At 42.5% G+C, this 23877-nt stretch overlaps 1 protein-coding gene across 5 annotated transcripts in view; it reads left to right on the top strand.

Moving 5' to 3' along the window:
- FGGY (FGGY carbohydrate kinase domain containing) overlaps window positions 1-23877 on the top strand; it is a 299368-nt gene that overhangs the window by 140957 nt on the left and 134534 nt on the right. Inside the window, exon 1 of one of the 5 annotated variants that reach the window (XR_003992625.1) lies at window positions 18496-19861. The exons of 3 other annotated variants lie outside the window; for them this stretch is intronic. The gene's annotated coding sequence lies outside the window, so the exon portion shown is untranslated. Of the gene's footprint in view, window positions 1-18495; window positions 19862-23877 lie in introns of those variants that run through there. One more of the 5 variants, XR_003992627.1, reaches the window with a different exon arrangement.

The following is a 23877-nucleotide window of genomic DNA, read 5'->3' on the forward strand; positions in this document are numbered from 1 at the left end:
TTTTGGCATCCCAGTCCAGATATGAGTCAATAGTTCTCTGTGTTCCAAAGAATAAGTATTAGGTTGCAAAGGTGGGAGTTGTTATGTAAATCGGATAATATAAAGGAATATCTATATTAATACTTTCATTATGCCTTGGAGCTAGAGGTTTGCCAAGGCTTAAGTGGCCTCAGGATGAGCTGGACACATCCAATTAATGTAAGTAATGTGACTTTTCTTGAACAAATGTGAGTCCTCGGTGCACATTACAGCTGTTGAGTGTTCCAGCTCTGCTGCATGTGGTCCACGGAGGTTTAGAAATGTGTATTTGAGTGTTGAAGCCTGCTCTTATTTCTGGTTTTGTTTGCTGCTAAATAAATGTGTTCTGATTTTCAGTGCTTCTGTCAGGGAAGTGAAAAATATTGGTGTGTGTTATTGATGGATACACAGAATAGCAATTCAAGAATTATGTGTCCATACGAAAAGTGCATTGGACCTCCCATCTCTTCCTTGATCTCTTCCCTGCCACATCTCTTCCTTGTCACTGATGTACTTGTTGTTTCTGTGTCACGTAAAAGTCTTCTAAGGCTTCTCTCAGTGCATCATCTGAATTTCTTCCGCCGATGCCACAAGCAACATCTAACATGTTCTGCTGCTTCTCTCTCTTGACCAGAGTGAAACCCTCTCTGCAGTTTATGATGGGGCTCAGGTGCTGGCTCACACAGGGCAGATGGAAGACAAGGCCCTTGAGCTGTGCAGTTGTACTTTGCACTGTGAAGATGGACTGTGGGTTTTGGTCAAGGGTGCAATTCTGCTCGGTTCTAAGGAAAGGAAATGGGACTTCCTTCCACAGTCTCCTGCAGAACCCTCAATATTATTTAGATGTTTTGTGATTCATCATAAACCAGTTTCACTCCAGGATGTCTCTCGAGTGACTGGGATTCACCACTGCCAAATAAAAGGGGAGGAAAACAGTGGCACTGAGAAAAGCTATAGCAATCCCTCTTATGGTTTCCCAGACTGGGAAAGAGAGGCAGTTCCCCAGCTCCTCCACAGCTCTCTCTCATGGCTCACCATGATCTCCACCTCCGTTCACTGCATGGGGGCTCCTAACTGGAATTGTTCTTTCCAACCCAGTGGTCCCTTGCTGCTGTGAACCATGCTGGTTACACTGCGGTGCAAGAAGCCAGGTTTGTCCCTTTCTTTGTGCTGTCTGAAAAGCTGTGCATTTGGAATTACCCCCCCCCCATGGAAGCAGCAGGCAGTGTAATGGAGTAAGCACAATGTACTACATGAGGATCAGCTTAGCATGTTGGATCAGTGACACTTTGCAGCAGAACACAAACTGCTTGTTCTTTTTCACAGCTGTTCTCCCAAGCATTTTAAGCATACATTCACCCTCAGCATGCAGGAGATTTACGTATTTCACTTGCATTGGCATGGTAGAAGAGACCCTCCTCACTTGCAGATTTGCTTTTAATAGGCATCCAGCACAAATAGGAATTAAGTACATCTGTGTGTCCAACAGAGAGGAGACCAGAACCAGCTGTAGGCACAAATAACTGCTTAGGAGGCCCATTTTTTTGTGCTGATTTGGTAACTCACGGGACAGCCAAATCTTCCTTTTTAGGAAGGGGAACAAAAAGAGAGGACCTCATCTTCAGATTGTATCACCCGTGGAAGAGGAGAGTCAGCAGGGAGAGAACTCTCTGCGTGAGGTTCTCCTCTCCCTGATGGAGCAGCTGGAGCAAATAAGGTTCATCGTGGGCAAATGTGAGCTCATTTTGCCTCTACTCCCAGCTGGCAGAGAGGTCAGGGTGTTTGTTTCGGGCTCTGAGTCAATGCTGTGATAACTTGCTCGTGTGACTTGCTAATTGAAGTTAGAGATTCTTCAAGATACTGAACAACTGTGGCTTCTCTCAGTCTCTCAGTCTTATATGTGAACCTTTTCAAATCATTCATCTAAGTCAGTATTGCAAATGGTAGAAGGATAATGAGGATTTTGGGAGAGACAGGTAAGGCTCTACACGTTCTCACTGTTGGGAGATGCAGAGGTGAGTCATCTGCGTTGTGTGATGACAACACAAGCACAAGGAACACAGTCCTCAGCAAAGTCCTTTTGGAATTAGCCACCCAGAAAGATAAATCTCAAAGACAAAAGAAAATGGTATTAGGAGGAGAGAAGTGGCAATGAGTGAAGCCCTTAATTTGATGCCAATGATATCTCAGAGTAAGCAATTTCCCAGAGGATTGTCAGAGATGTGAAGTGAATTGTAAGAGCTGCTTTACAGGCATTTGTGGGCACACACACCTGCTTACAACAAGGGAAAAGACAGTGCGTAAATGTCTGGAATATTACATAAAAGCTGTCTGGTAGACTGGGCAGAGCAATTAAAATCCATCTCGCTTAAACGAACCCTGAGTGCAGGTCAAACAAATCTAATTTTTATTGTTCCTTAAGGAGATGTCTGCACAGGAGACAAAAGGGGGATGCAGCCACCAGGTTAAAAAATCAAGATGCCTTTAAAAAATTAAATGTTCACAATAGTGCTACAGCAAGCGAGATAAATGATATATTGCAGCGATGGTTTAAAACTAATTGATGACTAATGTTGTAATGCATTTGTAGCTACACTGATCTATTATATATCTTGGCCAAGCTGAAGGGACACTTCAAGGAGAAAAATTGCTAACTGTTTTAACCTGATGGAACTTGGGGAAAAAATAGTTACTTTAAGAGATAAATGGAAAGGTTGTGACCCCCTAATGTACATCTGGGTCTTGCAATGCAAAATCAAATTATCATTAAACAGAATGTGATCTGTGATGGAATTAAAACAACTACAAACCAGGACAGAAAGCTCCACAGAGAAATACAATCGTGCAGTCTGAGCCGGAACCATTAGCTAAAAAGCTGCCTGGCTAAAGAACTGGTGTAACAAGTTGGTATGGAATTGTTTTGCTCTGTAATGAAAGTTGGTTTAATTGGAGACTGCAGGAAAAATGTAAGCATATTTACAGCAATTTACATATGTAAGACATTCTATAAACATTACTTAATTAGTGTATAAATAATTAACAATTTACCCTAAGTTCTGAGTAACATGTGTCTCTCTGGCTCTTGGAGGGGAGACAGGAAGCCTCATTTTCCCCTCCTCGTTTTTGTCATGCCTAAGGCTCATGGCCACTGGGTTTTACCCTTACAGTTGGAATTCAGAGAAGATGTCAGTCAGGCTCTGCTTATTTTCACATCTAATTCATGCAAAACCCAGGTTTCCTCCTGAGGCAGTCAACTGGCCCAGATTTGCTTCGAAGTTTGGCCTTGCTTCAGTGAATGACTCATTTTAACTAAGGTACATCCATCTTCCTGGCTGAAACATAATATAGGAAGTGTTGTCAAAGAGCAGATACCCCCCTAGAACTACAGCTTCCAGATTCAGGACCTTAGAAACTGAAAGTAATAGCTTGTTTCATCCCTTGGTTTCCTGTTACCCAATATAAAGGACATGGAGGGGGTGTAATCAGAACATCATTGCTCAACCCAGAGTACCAGCGTGGATTTCTGCATGCTGCATGAGCTGAAAATGGCTGGGATGGATTGCTGGAAGCTGAGTTGGGAGGAGCTGCAGTCAGTAAGCCTCTGTGGTTGTGGGCTCTGTGCAAAGTTCTGTGGAATAAATAAGGCAATAGGTTACAAATGAAGATAATATTATGGGCTACTGATAAAATACAGATTACCTTGAAAAGGCCATGATTAAAAGGCCAAAAAATACCACTGAGATCTTTAGCCTTATTCTCAGTCTCTGAATTGGTTCCCTTTAATATGAGAATGTCCTTATGGGTCCCTTCCATGTTGAGATATTCTGTGAATCTATACATGATATAAGAGAACAACCTAATAAAGACGACCCTCACCACTGGTGACACTAATTTCCTTCTGGTTGAGAATAAGTTAATGTAGGAAGAACAGGAGCAGCCTGTGATACTGTCCAAGATCCATATATTCCGCTATGATAAATTAACCTTGCAGTGGGAAGGGAAATGCTTGCAATACCAAATTGCAAATATTTTGTACTCTGAAGGGTTTGATGTTCCAAAACCCCCAAAGCCTCCATATATTTTAGCTGCTGTACATTAGGCTTTCTCCTTTGCACTCATACAGTTTTAATTTGAGGTCCCTGGGCTCTCAGCAACCACACATAGTTCTAGCAGGTGGAGCTGTGCCCTGCATATGGGCTTGCTTTTTAGCTGCTGACCCTCAATGGCTGGGATTGCATTAAGGGAAATGTTCGCAGCCCATGGAATAATTATCTGCCATCCTAACTTTCCAGTCCTGCATCTCCCAAAATGATGACGACTTTTCAGTGTACGTCACGATGATGAGGACAAGGTGTCAATTAGAACATCCCATCGTATTTCCATGATTGCAACAGAGTGTAGGTAACAGTCTTGTGTTTGGATCACACTCATGAACAACAATCCCAGCAATTCTTGCAGAGGGTGGAGTTACCCAGCCTCATACTCCTCCTACTTTTGAAACACTCAGACATAAAATAGCCTAAAATAAGAGTGCAGTTACCATTGGTTCCCTTCCTTAACTTCTAATCTCACTTTTTATCTAGCTGTGTGCTAGCTGTGGCAGACAGAAATGGCAAAGATGTCCAGTATTCCTGATTTTTGTTGTGTCTTGCTTTTTTATTTCACTTTCAGTTTTTCAGACTGATTCAAAAAGCTGATTAAAGCTGTGATGGTTTTATCATTGCTTCAGAAAGACAAACTGTAAAATCCAAAGGTTAGCAACCAGGATGTGACTTTAAAGAATACTTAAAGCAGTTTCATTCTGCTGCTTGTGCTTAACACTGGAAGAAACCCTGAACGGCAGCTTTTTTCTGTGCCAAAAGGTTTTTTAACTTCTGGACACATATTTCAAGATATGTTTTAATTTACTGATAGCATTTGCTCTACTTGATTTATACTAAGGCTTTAGGGTTGTCAGATTAGTGTAAGAATGCAAGTGGGTAATGTAAAATGTACCTCTGATTGTTCTAGCTTTTCCCATGTTCTTTCTTTATGTCAATATTATGTCAATAGTCTAGAGAAGTTTTTGACGTGATGCACTGAATATTCTGACTCATATGAGAGCTCAACATTGGATACATCATTTACCAGTTCACCGCTGTCAAAAGCTATTGCATCCTTCATCTCTCTTGACCCAAGCTTGGTTCATCTTTCCATAGTTTTGGTTCCGATATGGCTTTGAAACAGTGTTGTTTTTCCCAGGAAGCCTTAAGAACCAAGGCATGCTTCATGCTGTTTGGGCAGCTTAAACAACTGCAGAAGGAATGGAATGATCTCCCACTCTGACCTCTGACAGCATCACATTTCCACTGCCTGCAACCCATCCCCCATCACGGTGCCCGGTACGTGTAGGACTGGCTGGAAGAGCTGGGGAAACTCCTGTTTTCTGGGCCATGACCTATGAATCTGCATGATTTTAGGAAAGAGCAGGTTAGCTCCAGGAGGAGGGAAGTGTTATAGCTCTTTGTCTCTGATTCTGCACAGAAGTTTTCAACATCAGTGAGAGCATCAGTGTGTGTATTCCCATTTCCCTCTGTCATGCAAAGCATAAATCCAGAGCACTGTGTGAGCACAGTCATGCCCAAAATATTTAAGGTTACCTAAAATGTTGGAGAATTAACACCTTACGTTTTTCTCCAGAGCCCTGAGTGGTGCAGACATTCTGTTAATGATATATTACAAGCTCAGGCAATACATTAAGTTTGGGAAATAGATGTATATAACAAAGATGAAGCAGAATTAACTGGATCCACAAATACCTTTCTATTCATGGCAGTCTGTAATTGTTTCATTACATTTCCTGGGGTTTTATTCTGTTTTGCTGTAACCACCTGCTGGCAATGTATCTGTAAGGAAAGATATAAAAGTAAGGAATTCTAACATGTAAGACGTACAAACTAAATCCCGTGACGTGTTCTGCTGTGTGAATATTCCTAAATGCCAGACTAAAACATCCCTCCGACGGTTTCTTTTACAGGCTTCCCTTGTTCCAGAAACTTGGCCTGGCTTAGGAGGAAACCCCATAACTGTGCCTTAAAACTTGAATTGCATCAGTGTGGGTAAGATGTTGGGCCAAATTCTTTAATGGTGTAATTCCATGAAAATCAGAAATACTACACCAGGGCTGAATGTGCCCTGTGGTAGAAAACTATCTCCCCAGAGGCAAGACTTTTGGAACCAGTATCATATTTTAATCATAAGCAGATAGTTTGTTTTGGATTGTATACAGAGCATGAAAATATAACTGCTATAGGAACTAGCTACATATATGGTGATTTTATTCCTGGTTTAGTGCTGTTTGGTTTATTTGTGTTTGATTTGCAGGTGGCTGAACAGCCTACGAACTTCTTTTTATGTGATTGAATGAGTCCCTGTTCAATTTCAGATTGTAAAGGATTACAGTGCTGGCTTTAGAACTTCATTTGTACATTTTGCAGTGAGTTTAGGAGAAAGGCTGCATGTTGTTTATAATCTGGGAAGTACAGATTCCAGTTAACAATCACCCTTGGAGAACAGACAATTATACGATTTAACAGATGCTGATGTTACTCTGCCTCCCATGACTGTGTTCACTCGTTTTGGAATTCAAAGAGCAAAATAGGATCTGCCTTTTGTAGAAAGTCCCAGGCATGGCAACAGGACATGCTGGTTGAAGTGTGGTTGAGCCTTCTTCAACCCTTCTCCATGCTGCCCGGATTTTGGCATCACTGTGTGATGTGTCACCGCTGTAACAAAGTACTTCACGTGAGCTGGTCAAAGTGGAAAAAGGCTTGAAAGGGTGTTGCAAAAAACCATTTAACCTCTGTTAGTTATTTTCCTGAGATGTCAGGCATTGTGAAATTTAAGGAGCTCCATGGATTTTCGCAGCTTGGCTTGTGAAATTCATTTCCAGCTCAACAGATTGTGATTTGGCGATTTTGCACATCTGGATTTTGGCATAGAGCTATGGTGGAAGATGTCTTTGGCAAATCTGCCTCTGGATTGGAGGAGAGACAGAGCAGGGCTGTATGTCTGCTCCTGGTCAGTGAGGAGTCCAGTCCCCTTGATGAGCTGGAACCTGCCAGTCCTCACCTCTGTAGTTTCTGTTCCACAAGGCAAAGGCTGCATAGCTGTAGTTGGCTTCAACATCAGTGATCTCAGGAATTACTTGAAATATTAATGATAAATTCATATTTCTAGTATTAAAGGCATATGCTAAAGTTGCAGGGATGTCTGCACTGTGTGTTCACAGAAGGAATCTATTCTGGGGAGGAAAAAGAACATTTTCACGTGCTGGCAATGCGGACGGGTACAGCAACAATGTGTGCAAAGACCATTGAGCACCTCCTCTGCTCCACTGCAGCAGTGGGCTTCATTTCTGGCCAAGCATTTGGGAAGGATGGGGGGGGTCTTCTTAAGCTAATCTATGGAGATCTGGCAGTCTTCCCAGAGGGGAACCAGTTGATAAAGACATGTCTTTGAGCAGCATTCACACCACAGTGGGAGAGTTTATAAAGGTGGCAAGAGCCATGTGCATTTTCCCTTTGTGTATTGCTGTATGGCAACAAAGTAATTTTATTTTTTCCCCAGGATCACACTGTGTCACAGAACTTCACTTATGGCATTGGCAGTGTGGTTTTGAAAGAAAAATCCCCGTGCTGTCTGGAATGCTCGACTGTTGGGTACCAGAGTCAGAAAACATCCTGCCTGCCATGAACGTTAGGAAAACAGAGCAGCCCTGACTCAAGTGCCAAGTGGCTTTTTGGAAGGCTGACTCCCCTGAGAATAAAGAATATTGGTATCCAGCCAAGAGGGCGGGCAGGAACAGGCCCTGGGCAACACATTGGAATTTTGGTGGAGCCTGCAATCTTGTATGCTTGTTTATATCGGCTTCTGACTCTCGTGTTAAAAGGTGAGCTGCCCAAAATGTAAGGAAACGGGTCACAAATTGATAAAATCTGAATTCTTTTTCTAGCTATATTTAGAGCCGTGTAAAACAAGGATTTCCCTTTTTGGCTGCTCTAGTATCTACGAGTAACTTAATATCTCTGTTTAAAAACAGAAAAAGTTCCCCAAAGGAAATTTCCTTTTTTTCCTTTTGTACACTCAAAAAACCCCTTTCTTGTTGTTGCATAGATTCAGTTGGTTTTTACTTCCCTATTTCCCTGTTTGAATAAATAATCCTAGTCTAATGACTCAGAAAGCATTTCATCCAGAGTATTCCTCAGCTTCTATTTCCTATACCAGTGTTATAATGCTTCTTAAAAATGAGAGTGAAAACCACCCTTAGGTGCTTGCCTAAGCAAAGAGGTGTTCTATGAATCTCTTCTTCCCTTCAGTTGTTATGCTAATCAATAACTAAGTAAAAATGCTCAAAGATCTATTTTTGCTTCTATAAGTAAACCAATTTACTTACCTGCTTCTTTTGTTTTGGTACATGGATTGGGTTTAGATGAAGTTTTCTACATAGAAATTCTTGAAAATGCCACATAGAAGTAGGAAAACTGCAAAAGAAGAGGAGATTGTGTATATAGAGGTAGATTTTACTTCATTAATTTCCTCTTTATCCTAAATTTAGAAAGATTTAAGAGGTAATAGATTAGATCCCTTTGTGGTTTTATTTCCAGTGTTGCAAAGCAGCTCAGTGGCCAACATGGCTAGTCTCTAAGCTTCCTGCTCTTCTGAAAACACTCAGGTAATGTGAAGTCATTTAGTGATGCTACTGATGCAGTCCTTGGCCTCACTGAAGGGAATGGGATGAGAATACCCAATCTGGTTTTTATCTGTGCTAAAGTTTGGTGCTGAACCTGCATAAGAACACTTTTTTCCCCCTGTGGTGGTAGTTTCGGTTATCAATATGTACCCAGACTTTCTGATTTGAGACCCAAAAGAATGTCCCAAAGCTGTTCCTATTCAGCCCCTGGGGTTGAAGTGCACCCTGCTGGACTGAGAGATCTTCTCTGGTATGTTTGAGAATCCTGAATCACTGGATTCAGAAATGCCAACAATTTTTCCACTTATTTTTGCAGAATGCCCTGTTAACTGCAAAGCCAGGCCCAGTATTTGCATTTCCAGCAGGGTTATGGTGGGCAGTTCAGCTGGACGTTTTCTATTGGGGTGTCTCACTTGTGTACATGTGCTCTCCTAAAATGATGGTTCAATAGGAGGCTGGGACGCTGTGCCAAAGCTTGCATCGAGGGAGGCTGAGAGAGGATTTTGTGTTGATCTCAGTGGAGATCTCTAGATCTCTGTTTTCTTGACAAGGCTGGAAAATGTTCATTCTGCCTCTTTCCCCTTCACACACATATTTTCTTCTCTTTATAGAATAAGTCGTTTGTCTTTAGCTCACCATTCACCTCTCTCTTTGATTGCAGTTAATGGAATTGTCACCTTTATGTACTCATGTTCCATATCTCAACCTGTCTGGACTTTGGCTTCCAAAGGTTACCACTGCTAGTGAAGTAATATGATTGAGTCTTTTTAGACAGATTTATGCAAGATTTCTTCTCCAGCAAGTGTCACATTTAGTCTAGTTCTGCAAAAGAGAATATTTCAAAGATGCCAACTGTCATCTAAAACCACTAAATTGTTCTGCAGTGCTGCTGGAGAGGACTGCAGGCCATCTCAGAGCAACGCTGATTTACACTATGTAGAGTTGTATCCTTACGGCTCGAAATACAGGCTTTTGTTAATAATGAAGAAAAAGAATGTTCCTGTCTCACAGAAAGCACATTTAAAATGGAATTTTCATTAGTTACTCTGTAATGAAAAGGCAAAAGGGTAGATTTGAAGTGAATCTCACCAGAATCTAATCTAAGTTTATTTGAAGCAGTAGTATCTATCTGAAGCAAAACTATAACAGCTCCACTCTAAGCAGAAAAAAAAGTGGCTGTGTTCCATTTAACTACAAGCACCTACGAGATATTTTCAGGTTTATAGAAAGATTTTGAGATTATAGAGGATTCACTGCACTCATATCTACTCTTCCTGCATCTGATACAAAGCGCAAATTAATCAATCATCATTATTCTGCACTAATATAACACCTCTTAACCCTCAGCTTTCATAGTGTTTCAAAGGAGTAATGAATTAAGCCTCACGTGCTCTTGGGAATATGTGATAATCTAAAATTTGATTCCTTTAGTATGAGAAAAGGCATTTTCAGGACTTTGACTTTGGAGGCTGGAGATCTTGTAGCTGTTCTTGAAAATACCTTCATTTGTCACCCCCTTGAAAAGAAATCATCTGAGTGCTAGAGAAGTGTAATGAAATGGAAAAATGTATTAAGGAGGAATTAATACATTTGTCTGTATTTACAGACAGATAACTACTGGCGCAAAAATAACTATATAAAGCAAGATCCTAATGTGCTAGAGGAGTAAAAAAGGCAGAATCTCTGTAACTAAACTGGTACACAGAGAATTATTATTGCCACGGTACAAGTCACTAGCAAAATGTTGTTTTGAACGTTACACACTATGTTGGGCTATGATCCCTCATGTTCAGAAAAGATGAATTCTGACTGAAACAAGTGCAGAGAAAGCTTATTAGATAACCCCAAACTTGCTGTTAGGAAAGAAAATGTAAACGGTTAATGTTTAACTTGGCAAAACAAAAGTTAAGAAGGGATTTAAATGTGTCTGCAAATACGCTGTGGGAGGAGAACAAGTAGTATTTATATTAAAAGAAAGTGTCAGCAATCTATGAATAAATGAAGACAGAGATAATGTAATTTGTTTTTAATGCACAGAGGAATAGGATTCTGGAACAAAACAGTGAAGAAGGGAGATAGTTGGGAAGTTGAAGAGCAAGAGCTATAAACTAGAGCATGTGTTTATAGGATTTGTGTTTATAGCATGGGTTTATAGGATTTGATGGTCAGAGGTAGTAGAAGCACATCTAGGTTCATTTCTCTGTGCTTCATTTTACTGCTTTTCAGTTGAAAATAAGATTTGGGTATATCCACAGTCACAGTACTTTGTTTTGGGTCACTCAGCTAACGTGAAACAGCTTGTTTGTGTCTCTGAACTCTATACTTACTCTCTGTGGTGCACTTCCTTGGTCAGCGTGGTAGCCTTACACTACAATTTGTTCCCATGGGCCAGGTGCCCGCATGCCTGGACTGGTCTGACTCAGATTAGGATGTGCATGTCTCACAAGAGAGAAATCCGCATCCCACTACAGGAGGTGCAGACCTCCCGGGGAGCAGAGCAGAGCATGAGAGCCCACACTCCCACTGTGCATGGAGCTGACTTGGAATTCCAGTCAGGAGGGTGGTATTTCTTAAAAAAATCTATATTCAATGCAAAACATTTGGATTAATGCAAGAAAACTCCAAATACTTCAGCTTGGGTATAATGTCCTTTCCTACCCTGTCTAGACGCAAGGTATTCCCAATGGAAAGTCGATTTTCACTCAAAGATTTCAGTTTTGTAGAAGTGTTTTCCATCAAAAAATCATCCCAACGGAAAATTACTAACTGGTTCTAATACAAAGTGACTAGCAAAGCTCTCAAAATGATTCAGTGGCAAAGCTGGAATGAGAACCCACAGCTCCTGACCACAAACCCTGTGCTCTAACCACGAGACAACACTCATCTTTCCCTGAGCAAGGTTGTTCCTGCACTATTTCTGCCCGGGCCCAAGTGGGAAAACTCTGGAAATGTTGCAAGAGAGCTTTTATTTTGCTACAAGATTTTCTGCTGGAGAATATTTGGGGGATAACGGGAAAAATCCCTGGTGGCTCTCTGGAGCCTCGGACATGGGAAGCGCTTTGGACATGATGGGAGCATTGAGGGTTTCCAGGTGCTCCTCCCTAAATAGGTCATGGAGGGACATGGTAGGGTCTGGTCCTACCCCCTGCAGGAGTGTTCCACCACTGCTGGCCTGTCTCTGTGTGTTCAAGCGATGCATTTGAGGGGGTCCTGCTGCCCCAGCATCCCTCCATCTTAAGCAAATCTCTAACTAAACTTAGGGTTTATTCCTCACAACAGGAATTTTCCACCTTTGCAGGTAAAACTCCCAGATGGAGTAACCCCACGCAGAAAATCTAACCCATGGCTCGCAGTCCTGTTTTATTTATTTAAGAAGCGATTATATATTTATGGGTCAAGGTGGAGGATGCCCTCGCTCCAGACATACCCTTCTGCCTGTTTCTCTCTATTTATTCTTCCCGTGGCTCTCAGTGTGGCTTCTTGCACCGCTTAAACACTAAATGCTCCTTTAACCCCCACTATTTCTGCAGTCTTGAAGGGCAACAGAAATACGACTTAGCAACAACAAAAAGAGTCCAACCCCCCTCCTTGTTCCTGTTTTATTCCCTTTTAAATAAAGGAGAAACACGATTCCCTTTCCGAGGCAAAACCACTCGTATCAGTGGAATTCCTGACAGGGCACAGTGCACGCTCGGCTTTCCAGGCCCGCGTTCAGCATGACAGCTATGCCTAACACACAGCAGATCCCTTCAACAGCGCTCGGGGCGAGCTCCACTCGCGGGCCCCCAAATGCAAACCAGATGCCGGCACCGGCCGGCGCAGCCTTCAAAGGCGAGCGGGGGAGGCCCGGCCCGGCTCTGCCCGGCTCCCGCCTCCCCTTCCCCACCCCACCGAGGGGGACGGCAGCGCAAGCGCGACCGGGAGGGGGGGGGAACGCGGCGGGTTTCCCGGCAGCGGCCGGCGGTCAGGAAATCGCCCTGTCAGGAAAAGCGCGGTTTTGTGTAGCCCGCTCCCTGCGCTGCTAATATAGTGTTTCAGGTTGGACAAGTAAGTGACTGCCGCTCGCCAGGACCCGGCGGCGACTCGCTGCAGCCGGGCGGGCTCCCCCTTTCTTTCAAGCCGGGCGCCGCCCCTCAGCGCTGCGCGCGCTCCCTCAGCGCCGCTGCCGGCCGTTGCCGCCGTTAACGGCCCGGCCCTTCCCTCAACGCTCAAAGGAGAACGCGGTGACATTCAGGGAGCGCCTTTCCCGTCCGTGAGGTGCTGCTGGCCGAGAAGCCCTGTCGCGTTTGTGGTGGTGGTTTTGAAGTAAACCTTCTCTCCCCGTGGCGCCCGTGTGTAACACCCTTCCCCGGGTATTCCCCTCAGGGAAGCCCGCTCGCTGCACCCTCAGGCCGCGCGTTGGCTGTGTGATTGAATTGGCCCGAATCGGTTTCAGAGCCTGTTTTTTGAGTTGCTACGGGGGGTATTATAGGATTTACATTCAATTCTCCCCACCTGGCTTCCCGAAGTTCGCTTTTACTGATGTTTCGCCATAGCACAGCCTATATATAAGGTCTAAATTTAATGAGAACGGGTCTGCCCTTTGTCACAGTCCTGACAGGCTCCAGGTAGCACAGCGAGAGGCACTTGAGGTTTCACAGGGATGGGGTAAGGCACATGGCTTCTTCCCAGTGCCTCTGCCTGCGGACCGTGGTGGAGGAGTCACCATTTTCCCTGGTGTCCCTGCCCATGGCAGGGGCTTGGAACTGGATGATCTTAAGGTCCTTTCCAACCCAAACCATTCTGTGATTCACTGATGCCTTTTTAAATGGCAGTGCTCAGCTGACCTGACGTAGGCAGATGGGACATGTACATCATTTACGTACTTGCTTAATCCTCCAGATCCCAGGGAGATTTCCTTAAATGTATATCTTGCCATTACTCAAGTTGATAGTTTTCCAGGGTTGCATCTGTGGCACAAGTATTGCTGGCACTGGTGTCCTCTCACTGCTCGCTGCCTCTTTCCTTGTACTGCAGCTCTGCTCTCTCACACCGTCGCAGCACCGTCTCCTTTGCATGGCAGTTGTTCCTGTGTTCTCATAAGGCTTGTGGGCTGGCATGGAATCCACCCTGGTAACCTGGTGGAATTTACTCCTGTTGGGCTCACCATGACGGCTGTGTGGCTTGCTTGTGACGTGCTCTGCACCAGTTAGGAACTGGTGACCTTGCATATTCTTTCACTGAGGTGCCTGGGACTTGTTAGCTACTTTAATAAATTTAGCATCAGTGCCTCTTCTCTGGAGAACACTTGAGAGAGAGATTTCAAGGAAGAAGAGAGGGCTCTCATCTCTGAGGTTCTTAGAAAGTAATAAACACATGACTGTGAAGGTGGTGTCGTTTTCTGTCCTCATGTATTCCCTCATCCTGGAAGACCATTCGCTTAATTTATTCAAATTAACTTTTTTCTAAATGTACTTAAATATAGTACAAAAACATACTGAAATTGTAAAGTGTCTTTAAATGTTAACGCCCCCCTTTCCTTCAGGAATATGTACTGGCAAATGGTAACAAAATCTTACTGGGATGAGATAGGGTGAAAGAGGAAAATGGGGGAATTGGGTTCTTGCAGGGACAGCTGTTCCCAGCTGAAAGGATCAGGGCAGAAAGAAATTTATAGTGTCAGGGGAGACTAAATAAACTAGTACTGTGCTGGTAGGTTTTTATGGGAATTCTTAGCCACTTTTGTTACTCTGTCCTGTGTTTTTAACAGTCCCCAGCTGAATTATCATTTAAAGATGTTGGTTCTTTTGCAAAAAATTGTCCTCTTCCAAGTATGGGCTCTTACTCCTTTTCTTTCTTGCACTTCCTCAATAAGTCTGTCTTTCTTTCCTTAAGCCATTCTTCCTTTAAGCGTTCTTTTGATTCTGTTAGAGGTTGATCTGTTTCCTGAGACCTAGCAGATTTACCGATTTCCTGTTCTGTATCTTGGGCGTTTCTAATGACTCGCATTGAAAGTCTTCCCTGGTACCTGCCACTAGAATATCAAAGAGCCTGAGGTGCAAAATCAACAGTAGTGACATGGCCTTGGTAGAAATATGTTTCTGAGCTTCATTTTTAAACAGAAATCTGTGGTCAGCATTGCCTGGTTTTTTGGCTCTTGTTAATGCTTTCTGGTTGGTGTCTTGAGCTGCCCCTTGAGTTTCCCTCTGCATTTCCATGTGTGACAGGGAAAGTACTCAGACTGAGCATAAAAGAAAATTTGTGACCTTCAGCTGTTGGAGGCAAGCAAGTTTACAAGCCCTTGACTTCTGAGATGTTTTGAGAAAGGCATTGAAGGGAACTTAAAGGGAGGTGTTAGCCTGATACCCTTTCAGGCTTGTTTTCGTGGGAGTTTGCAATTAGGAGACCGATAGGATCATTAAGAAGGCAGATTTTACATTGATAAAAGACAAACAAACAACATCCCTGCCAGCTGTGTACGTAGGGAGAAGGAAGAGAACTCACTGGGTTCAGGTGAACAGATGTGGTTCTTCATTCACTGTGAAGAAGTGGATGTAGACAGGTTACGCATGTACGATCTATCTGGATATCTGATTTTTGTGCAGAAGTTGTGTTTCTTTTAACCTAAGCTAGTGTGAAACCTCACTTCCTCTTAAGTAGTTGTGACAGCAACTGCAGGGCTAGTGTTTTTGGAATTGCAGCCCAAATAAATGTTTAATTTTAAAACGACAGATTACTCAGGGCTGTCATTCTTCTCATGCTTTTACTATGCAAGAGTGAACAAATACTGTATAGTAAACCATGGATTCGGGTTATGGACACATTTGCTTCTGGGCTCAGCATCTTGAAAGAAGTGGTTTGCTGCATGTCTTTAAAAATTGATTTCGCCACTGCCTCTGCTACTGGCCTAAGTGTTCCAGTATCTGCCAGGAGTAATTATAGACAGTTGGTTCAGATGTTGCTTAAATGTGTAAGCCTTGATGGGAAATGCAGTGGGTTTCAGCCAGAATGCTAATTTTGTTGTTTTGTCATTTCATAAAACTGTGAACTCAAAACAAATTATTTTTATACTGATCTGCTGATACGTAATCACACAACTAGTGCCAAATTCAACCTTGATGTAGCACTGGAATCTACAGATGCAATTTGAGTATCAGCATTAACCTCAGTTGGCTAATTTGGTGTCCACAGTAGCCAGGTTTTGGTTTTTTTTTTACCCAGGATGCCAGGTAAGAGTATGTGCTCTGAGCTGAAGCTCATGGTGCCGAGGCTGGTTTGCTCCAGGAATACAGTTTAAAGCTGATGTATGTATGGTTACATGAACTGCAGTTGTGCCTTTTGAATTGCATTCTACTCCAAGTTGTATTTTATAGTTTAGGCAGGTATTTTGTGAATTAACATAATTGTGCTAGGGGTGTGTTTGCTGTATGCTGCTTCTTTGTGTGTTTTGTTGGTTTATTGTCTTTAATTTGTTTCTCCAATGCCATTAAAGCCTACAAGAAAATGAAAAAATACAAAAGTCACAGTAGAGGAATCTGCCTCTCTTTTACAGGCAATGAGTGGAAATTATTCTTTCTGTTCAGCATGGGGTAGGTTAAAGTGATAGAGACATCGAAATAAGAAAGATCTTCCTTAGCATTAGGTTAAGAAGCTGATGGATCCAACCACTTGGATCCATCAGTCATTTTGGAGCCTGCTACCTCTTTTCAACTAGTCATGAAGCTGTTACAGCTAGAATTTATGTAATAATCAGATGGCATTTTTTCCCCCTCACAGTCAATGTAAACAAGATAGTGTCTCGTTTCAGAGCTTCAAGCATTCTGCAGTGTCATTTGGGACATGTCTGTCTGCCAGATCATTAGCACAGCCTTTAGGGATGCACGCAGCTGCAGTGTCGGAGGAGGGAATGGATCTAAATAGGTTGGTGTGCATGAATTCTATCAGTTGCCATTTCCAGCGTGTGGAGAAGAAAGGGTGCTGCTACATACCCTCTTAATTCCTTAGGTTTTCCAGCGTGAGAATTGTGTCTTGACATAAACTGATGAATGTTTCCTCTGTTTGACAAATTGTGGGTTATGGCAAGCATTCAAAATGCTGCAGACGTGTGAGTGCACCTGTGATGTTCACAAGTGTCAAGAGTTTAGTCCTGAACTGCTAATATGGCTGGGAGTTTTGCCACTGCCTTTAATGGATGCAGCATCAGACTCTGCTGTTGAGGTGATGGTCTGGTCCAAGCAGAGCCAAGAGAGCCCCAGAGGGAATTGAAGCTGTTGGGTTTCCCTAGTAGATAGTGTCTTCTCATTTTGTGTGTGCTTGTGGCTCTTTGCTCAGCCTTCCTTTTTCCTGAGAGCTTCTCTCTGCAGCTGTTTCCTGCTGTTCCTGGTGTTAGATGAGCAATGGAGCAGAGAGCTGACCTGGTTCCTTTTGTGCAGCATAGTTACAAGCTGGGGAGCAAATGGGGCAGCCCAGTTAACCACTGTCGTGTTGCTAGCCTTAGAGCGAGAGCTGGTCTGTCCTTTGCCTCGCAGCCTGTCTCTGGCTGGGCAGCTTTGCGAGGCATGCTGCGGCATTACTCTTGTGCCTGTTGTGATGCAGAGCCTATCAGAGCATGCAACAACCACGTGGGTGCCTTAATCTCCATTCCGAAAAAGACCAAGGTGAGCAGTAGCCCAGTCTTCTCCAAGGGAGGAGCTCCTGAATTCCTCTGTTTAGCCACACTTCAAGGGCCAGTGTTTTGGGAACTGCTTTAAGTTTGAAATCCCTGGCCTGCCATAGCCACCTCTGTGTCCCAAAGCAGCACCTCTCAGTTGACACCAGCATGTTATTTTTCTACTGTAAGCATCTCTTAGCAGTATCTCTACTTGCCCAAAGCAGTCTTGGGGTCATTACTAGCTGCATATTAGTACTGACTACTGCACTATGTTATGGTACTTATTCCTGCCACATCCATGAACAGTCAGAGAGCAGAAAAATGCTTTATGACATACCTGACCGTGTTAAGATTGTCAGTTCAGTTCACCAGCCGTGGTCAGTAGACAGCTGCAGTGAGCCTTCTGGGGCCAATTCAGAATGCAATGTAATCGTGACTGCGTGGGGAAGGTAAATATGGAGCCATTGCTTAATGTCTCCTCTAGCTCTGGAACTCAGGCATATCAAACAAAAGTAGCAGGTGGCGTGCTCAGAACAAATGAAAGGACTTTTTCTTGCATTGTTTACTAAGAACTTTATAACCACAGTAGTTTGCAGTTACAAAAGTTTCCCTGGATTCAAAAAGAGCACAGACAAATTCGAGGAGGAAAAAGCCTTCAAGGTCTGCTAATCCTAAAGATAAAATTTCTGGCTCAGGAAGTGCCTCTGCTATAGATAGCAGGAGGAAGAAGGTGTCTTGAGGAAGTATTGCTGGATGAAAAGGGCAGGCATATGCTTTTCTTATGGCTTCTGCTGTTTGTAGCAGGATACTGTACTAATTGGACCCTTCATCTGACCCATTGCAGCCATGCTCTTCTCTTTCATCAAGGTCCAGAATGCTGTTGCTCTTATTTGATCAACAGTACTATGGGCTGTATCTGCCCATAGGGTGAGTTCAAGACTGGAAGGAGAGCATAATTTTTCTGTTTTAGTACAAATCTCTCCTAGAACAGACTATAGAGAAAACCGACTCTGTTCTGTATTTAGGAGCCTGGTATTTGTTGACACTGGTCATGCTGACATCTTTCTGCTCGTGTGATATCTGTGTAGGCAGTAGAAGCTGAAACTAAATCAATTTTGGATCTCATTTCTTGGAATAATTTGCCTACTCATTTTCATTTCTCTGCTAATCAGTTACACCAGGGTAAACTGGGATATGTCTTGTTTTGTATCAGAGCAGGTGGAAGTAGTTTGGCCTGAAAGTATTTAAAATACAAAAGCTACAATTAAAGGGCAGAAGGCAGTGATGAAGTAATGCTTTGTCTTGGACACTGATAGAGGGGAAAAAACCATATGGAGAGACATTACAGAAGATTACTACATAGTGAATTATTTATAGAGAGAAAAGGAGATACTAGAAAGTAGTAATTTTTCAGCCCTGTGATGGGGTTTATTGAGTTACAGTGTTGGGGGGGCAATTAGGAAGGTTTTGGTGGAACAATGTAGGTATTATGGGACTGGGAGTTGGGGTCTGATTCTGCTATTAAAATGAGGTCTCTTCCAGTATTTGAAGCTGTTTTTCCTTGTTCTGAGGTGCGAGAAAGCTCTGCAGAATTTACCAAAGAATGAATGAAATAACCTTGAAGTACTTGGTTTTTAATGGAGAAGCAAACCTTCTCCAGCTTGGTTTTTAACTTGCTCTGGTTTTGTTATTGTTAATACAGTCCACACATTCCTAAGGCAGTGATCTCCTGCATGTACGTGTTTCTGTTTTGGAAAGGGAAAAGGGGAGAGGAGGTGTGCTTTTGTTCCTTGTTTTTGTTTTGTTTGCTGTTGGGTAGCTGAAAAATAAATGCTTGTTGATAGTTATAGCATAGTCCCTTGGGCATTCTAAAGGTATTATTCTATATTAGTACTGCCCTTCAGCACAGCATTTGAATTCCCCATCTGCTCCCACTCTCCCACACAGACATGTGCTGCCTTTGTCTCTTCACATCCAAACAGGAATTAAAGAACCTGGAAGAGGAAAGGGAGCTCACTGTCTTCAAGAAGAGATTGCTGCTCTACCACCACCACTTTTGTTAGTTTACTGAAACCCTAGAAAGCCAACAAAGCTCTGAATTTCCAATATAATGTCAAAACCTCCTTCTTGGGTTTTATCTCCTTCCTACAATTGAAAAGCAGCTTTTGTTTAACATGTTTAGATCTTTTCACACTAAGATTATGAAGCCTAATTTGAGCCTGTTAATCTTTTTCTTGGTAATCCGTAGAAAAGCACAGCTGCGCTACTAAAAACGTACTGTTTATCCATGATCACTGAGTCTGGGCAGCCTGCAGCGTTCCAAAGATCAAAGTTTCAAACAGACATGCCAGTCCTTCAGAATTCCTTGGATTTAAACACACGGTACCACAAAATCCATACTTGCAGCTGAGAAATACTTGTGCTGAGCTCCAGCCTGCGTGCATGTGAGTGTGCAGCCTTCCTCTACTGTAGCTTTAACAAAGGTATGTCCTGGCACTTTGATAACTGTGTAGCAAGGTAGGACAGACTGAGTTTAATAGTTGTAATGAAGCAGTCTTCTGGTTACTTTGTCATTCCTTTTAAATTAAACTAAGCAATGTAAAGGATTTTCAATTTTTAATAAAAAAATATTTTTGCAAATGACAGTTTCCATCCTCTTTTTTTTCAATGCCTATGTGGGAAAACTAACACATTTGTTTAAGGATAAACGGGGAAGTCTGTGGTTTCCAGCACGCACATTTTGAATAATATTTGTACAGACTATTATTTAATGGGCCATATAAATATTTATCATATGCTGTAGCCCTTTGATCATAAATGCTTGTTTGAAAAGCCATTCTGTCCCTGCTGTGATTTGCAGAGAGACCATTGCTGTTTTAATGCTTGGAGGGAATTTTGGCTTCTTGTCCTGTATTAGTAGTTATAGTCCTGGAGTAACAAAATCAAGCTGGACATGTCTTTTGAAAGTGATTTTTTCCTCTTTCTCCCTTTTTTTCCATTTTCAAATTCAAATAAGAAGTTGTAAATGTGAGGCCCTAATTCTGCAATGGACAGGCAAAGTTGTATTGAAGCTTTGGAGGGCTTTTTCTTGTCTGCAAGAAGCCAGGCTTCCTGAGTTAGGTACTTCAGGGATGTAGAAGGTATTATCACCAGTGCTTTTCACCATTGGGAGGTCCATCAACATGCATCATCTATGCATCAACATTTTGGTGTCTTGTTAGGAATATTGTGTGCAAGGAATTGACTTGTCTCACTGGACTTTTAGGACTTTTTTTTCAGTCGTTTTTCTGGTTCACTGTTTTCCTCATGATTGTATCGATTGCAGAAGCTGTATGCTACGAATCCAGTGGATACAAAATCCAAACCAAAGTTTTTTTTTGTGCATGGCAATGAAAGTCGGTGTCCAGATTCTAAAGCAAGTTTGTGCTGGGACCTTCTTCTACGTCTGAACTCTATTAAAGAGTTTCTTCATTTCTGATTTGGAGCTTTCTCTTGTAGCAAAGGAATCTTCTGTAAACAAAACTGAATTATAACCTTCCTCTTTAAATTCTTATTAAAGTACTTTGGCTAAAGATTTTCCGCCAACCCCACTGCTGAGTTCTTAGGTTCTCAAAAGATACCTGTAGGCAGAGTCCCTGCTTGGTGACACTTATGACCTAGAGATGAGAGTGCTTTTTGTGGATCTGGTTGACAAGTAGGTGGCATACCAAGTGATTGATATTCCAGAAGAAACCTTGGCATCAAATCATGTTTTTGTGAGCAGATGAGATCCTATTGCAGAGACACTGTACTTTGAACAGCCTCGATAACTTAGTGCTTGAAAAAAAGGATTAATATTTACTTTGAACCTTTCTTGGTAAGATATTGCAGTATTGCTTTGTAAATCCAGGTGAGCTTTACTCAGAGAAAGACCAGTTAAAATAGGTTGGACTTTGACACTTAACTCTTATGTGCACTGGTTTACAGAACTAAACCAGTGGCTCTGCATAGACCGATCTGTGCTGCTTGAGCATAGAAACAAACTTCTTCCTGCCCAGTCACTCGCACATGCACATCCTGGTTGCTTAGTAAGGAAAAAAGGAAAGTAAACATTACATGGGCTTATTGGGTTCCAGGTTTCAAATGTTTGTGGGAAGAATCCAATGCAAAGCCATAATTTTAAGTGCTGAGTAGGAGGTACTAGGAGCTTAATTCTCTAACATCTGTTAAGCTTGTTCTCCAAGTAGCAAAAACACATTAATGAGCTAAAATCAAGGCTGCCATACAAGGAAGAGAAGTAAAAATTTAGAGTAACATTGTGTATGTGTGAGAAGGAGGCAGGATGTAAAATACTCCTTTTGCTATCTGTATTTTGTGAAAAGCAAGTAAGAGAGATTTGCCTATGTTAAAAAAAAAATAATCTGCTTTGCAGCTTGTGGTTTATTCTCATCTTTTTATGAGTCAGCAGCTAAAGGCAGTGCCGAAATAGGGAAAAACAGGGAAATTCGTGAGATAGTATCAGGAACAGTCTTAGGCAATTTCTCCATAGTACAGTTTCTTGCGAGTAGCCAGCAGCATCTGCAGCCAGCCTTTTAAGCTGTGAGGAGAATTAAAAAGTGAACATAATCTGTTGAAAAGAATGTCTTAAAACTGCTTTTACAGCCAAGGGCTAAAAGGAAGATGCAGAGTGCTGCAAGTATCCCCAGCTGACAGATGCAGTATTAATCACTGATATCAGGAGAATTGTCCTCTCTCTGTCAGAGGTATTAGCTTTTGTTAGTCTGACCAGGTCATAGAGCCAGGGCCAAGAAAATAAAGCCAGCTTTCTTGCCAATATTCCTGGGTGTTAGGCTCATGGCACACCATTATTTTTAGCTGATTGCTCATCGCTTGAACAGATGACCTTACTTAACAAGATTAGTGTGTATTGTACCTAAGCTACTGGGCAGAATCAGTGTGGTGAAAGAGAGTAGCTAGTATTGCCATCAGTGCTGCAGTATCCTCTATAGCTTTGATTTTTCTTTTGTTTCTGATGTTAGATGCTAATGCCCTGTACAACTTCCTCTAGTGACCCTGCCACGGTGCAGAATGCAGTGTGGTACCTGCCTTGGTTTGTACCAGGTTGCTCAGGAGCTTTAGTGATGGACAGGACTCCCTCATGCTGATGCTGTCTACGCAGAGAAGGAAAAAATGGTCCCTGCCCCCCAGCAGTGGTGTCTAAGCGTGAAATGGCAGATTCAGGCAGTACAAAATGATCGTATAGGAGAGGTTGTGGTAACAGCTCCACAGACTAACTACAGTTCCATGAACCATTTAAGAGGTAGGATGAGGGGAAGCTGAGTAGGTTCCTTTAGCCAAAGTGTTGGTTTATGCTGTTTTAAATTAAACTTTGTTCTAATTCAGCTGTTTCTTTGGTTAATTATTATCTGGAATGATGCTTGGAGTTTTCTGAATAAGGGTCTCCCTTTTATTTCTTCTTTATTTCACCTGCTGCTTATAAGCCTCAATGATTATAGATTTGTAACAGCCATCAACAGCAGTGGTTACAAGCCAATGAGGAACGGCTGAGGGACCCAGGGGGCATAGTCTGGAGAAGGCTCAGAGGGGACCTTGTTGCTCTCTACAACTGCCTGACAGGAGGTTGTAGTGAAGTGGGGTCAGTCTCTTCTCCCAAGTAACAAGTGATAGGACAAGAGGAAACGGCCTCAAGCTGTGCCAGGGGAGGTTTAGACTGGATATTGGGAAAATTGGAACAGGCTCCACCAGGCAGTGGTAGAGTCACTGTCTCTGGAAGTGTTTAAAAAACATGTAGATGAAGCCCTTAGTGACATGGTTTAGTGGTGGACTTGGCAGTGCTGGGGTAATGGTTGGACTTGATGATCTCAAAGGTCTTTTCCAACCTGATAGATTCTATGATTCAAACTGATACCAAGGATAGGTCTTGACCTGTACGTAAGATGTTTTGGTGGTGGGAAAAACAGCTTGGTTTTCTGCCCTGTAGAAAGAAAACAAGTGAAAAACATTGCTTTCGAAGCTGAGTACAATTTATGTGGCTCTATGATCAGTATTGTCTGAAGGGAGAGGACTTTCACCAATTTCTGTTCCACTGCTGTTTCTATCAGGCTTTTGGTATATTTGCCACTAAACTCTAGTTATTAAAAAAGAGAAAAGGATTAATTTGAAAAGTGAAGAATCATATTGTGTTACTAAGTACTTCCCAAATCTTTCCCCCTTTGCCTATAGCCCTCACAACCCATCTTCCATATACAGAAGTAATGCAGGTCATTTCTTTGGGAGAGATGGGCTGGTTTTAGGTAGAGCCATTTTGGTGCTCTGTAAATACTGAGTATTCATCACATTATAATTGACCCATCCATTTTCTGGAAATCAGAAGCTATGTGTCAGCTGAATTTTGTGTGTTTCAGAGGCTTAAAGATTCATATGAGCACTAAACTTGATACTTGTCTGACATTTCAAATACTTTGTATTAGCTCTTCCTTAGTGTCCTCTCAGCTTGATT

Source organism: Strigops habroptila, chromosome 8, assembly GCF_004027225.2.
Source record: "Strigops habroptila isolate Jane chromosome 8, bStrHab1.2.pri, whole genome shotgun sequence".
NCBI classification, from domain to species: Eukaryota; Metazoa; Chordata; class Aves; order Psittaciformes; family Psittacidae; genus Strigops; species Strigops habroptila.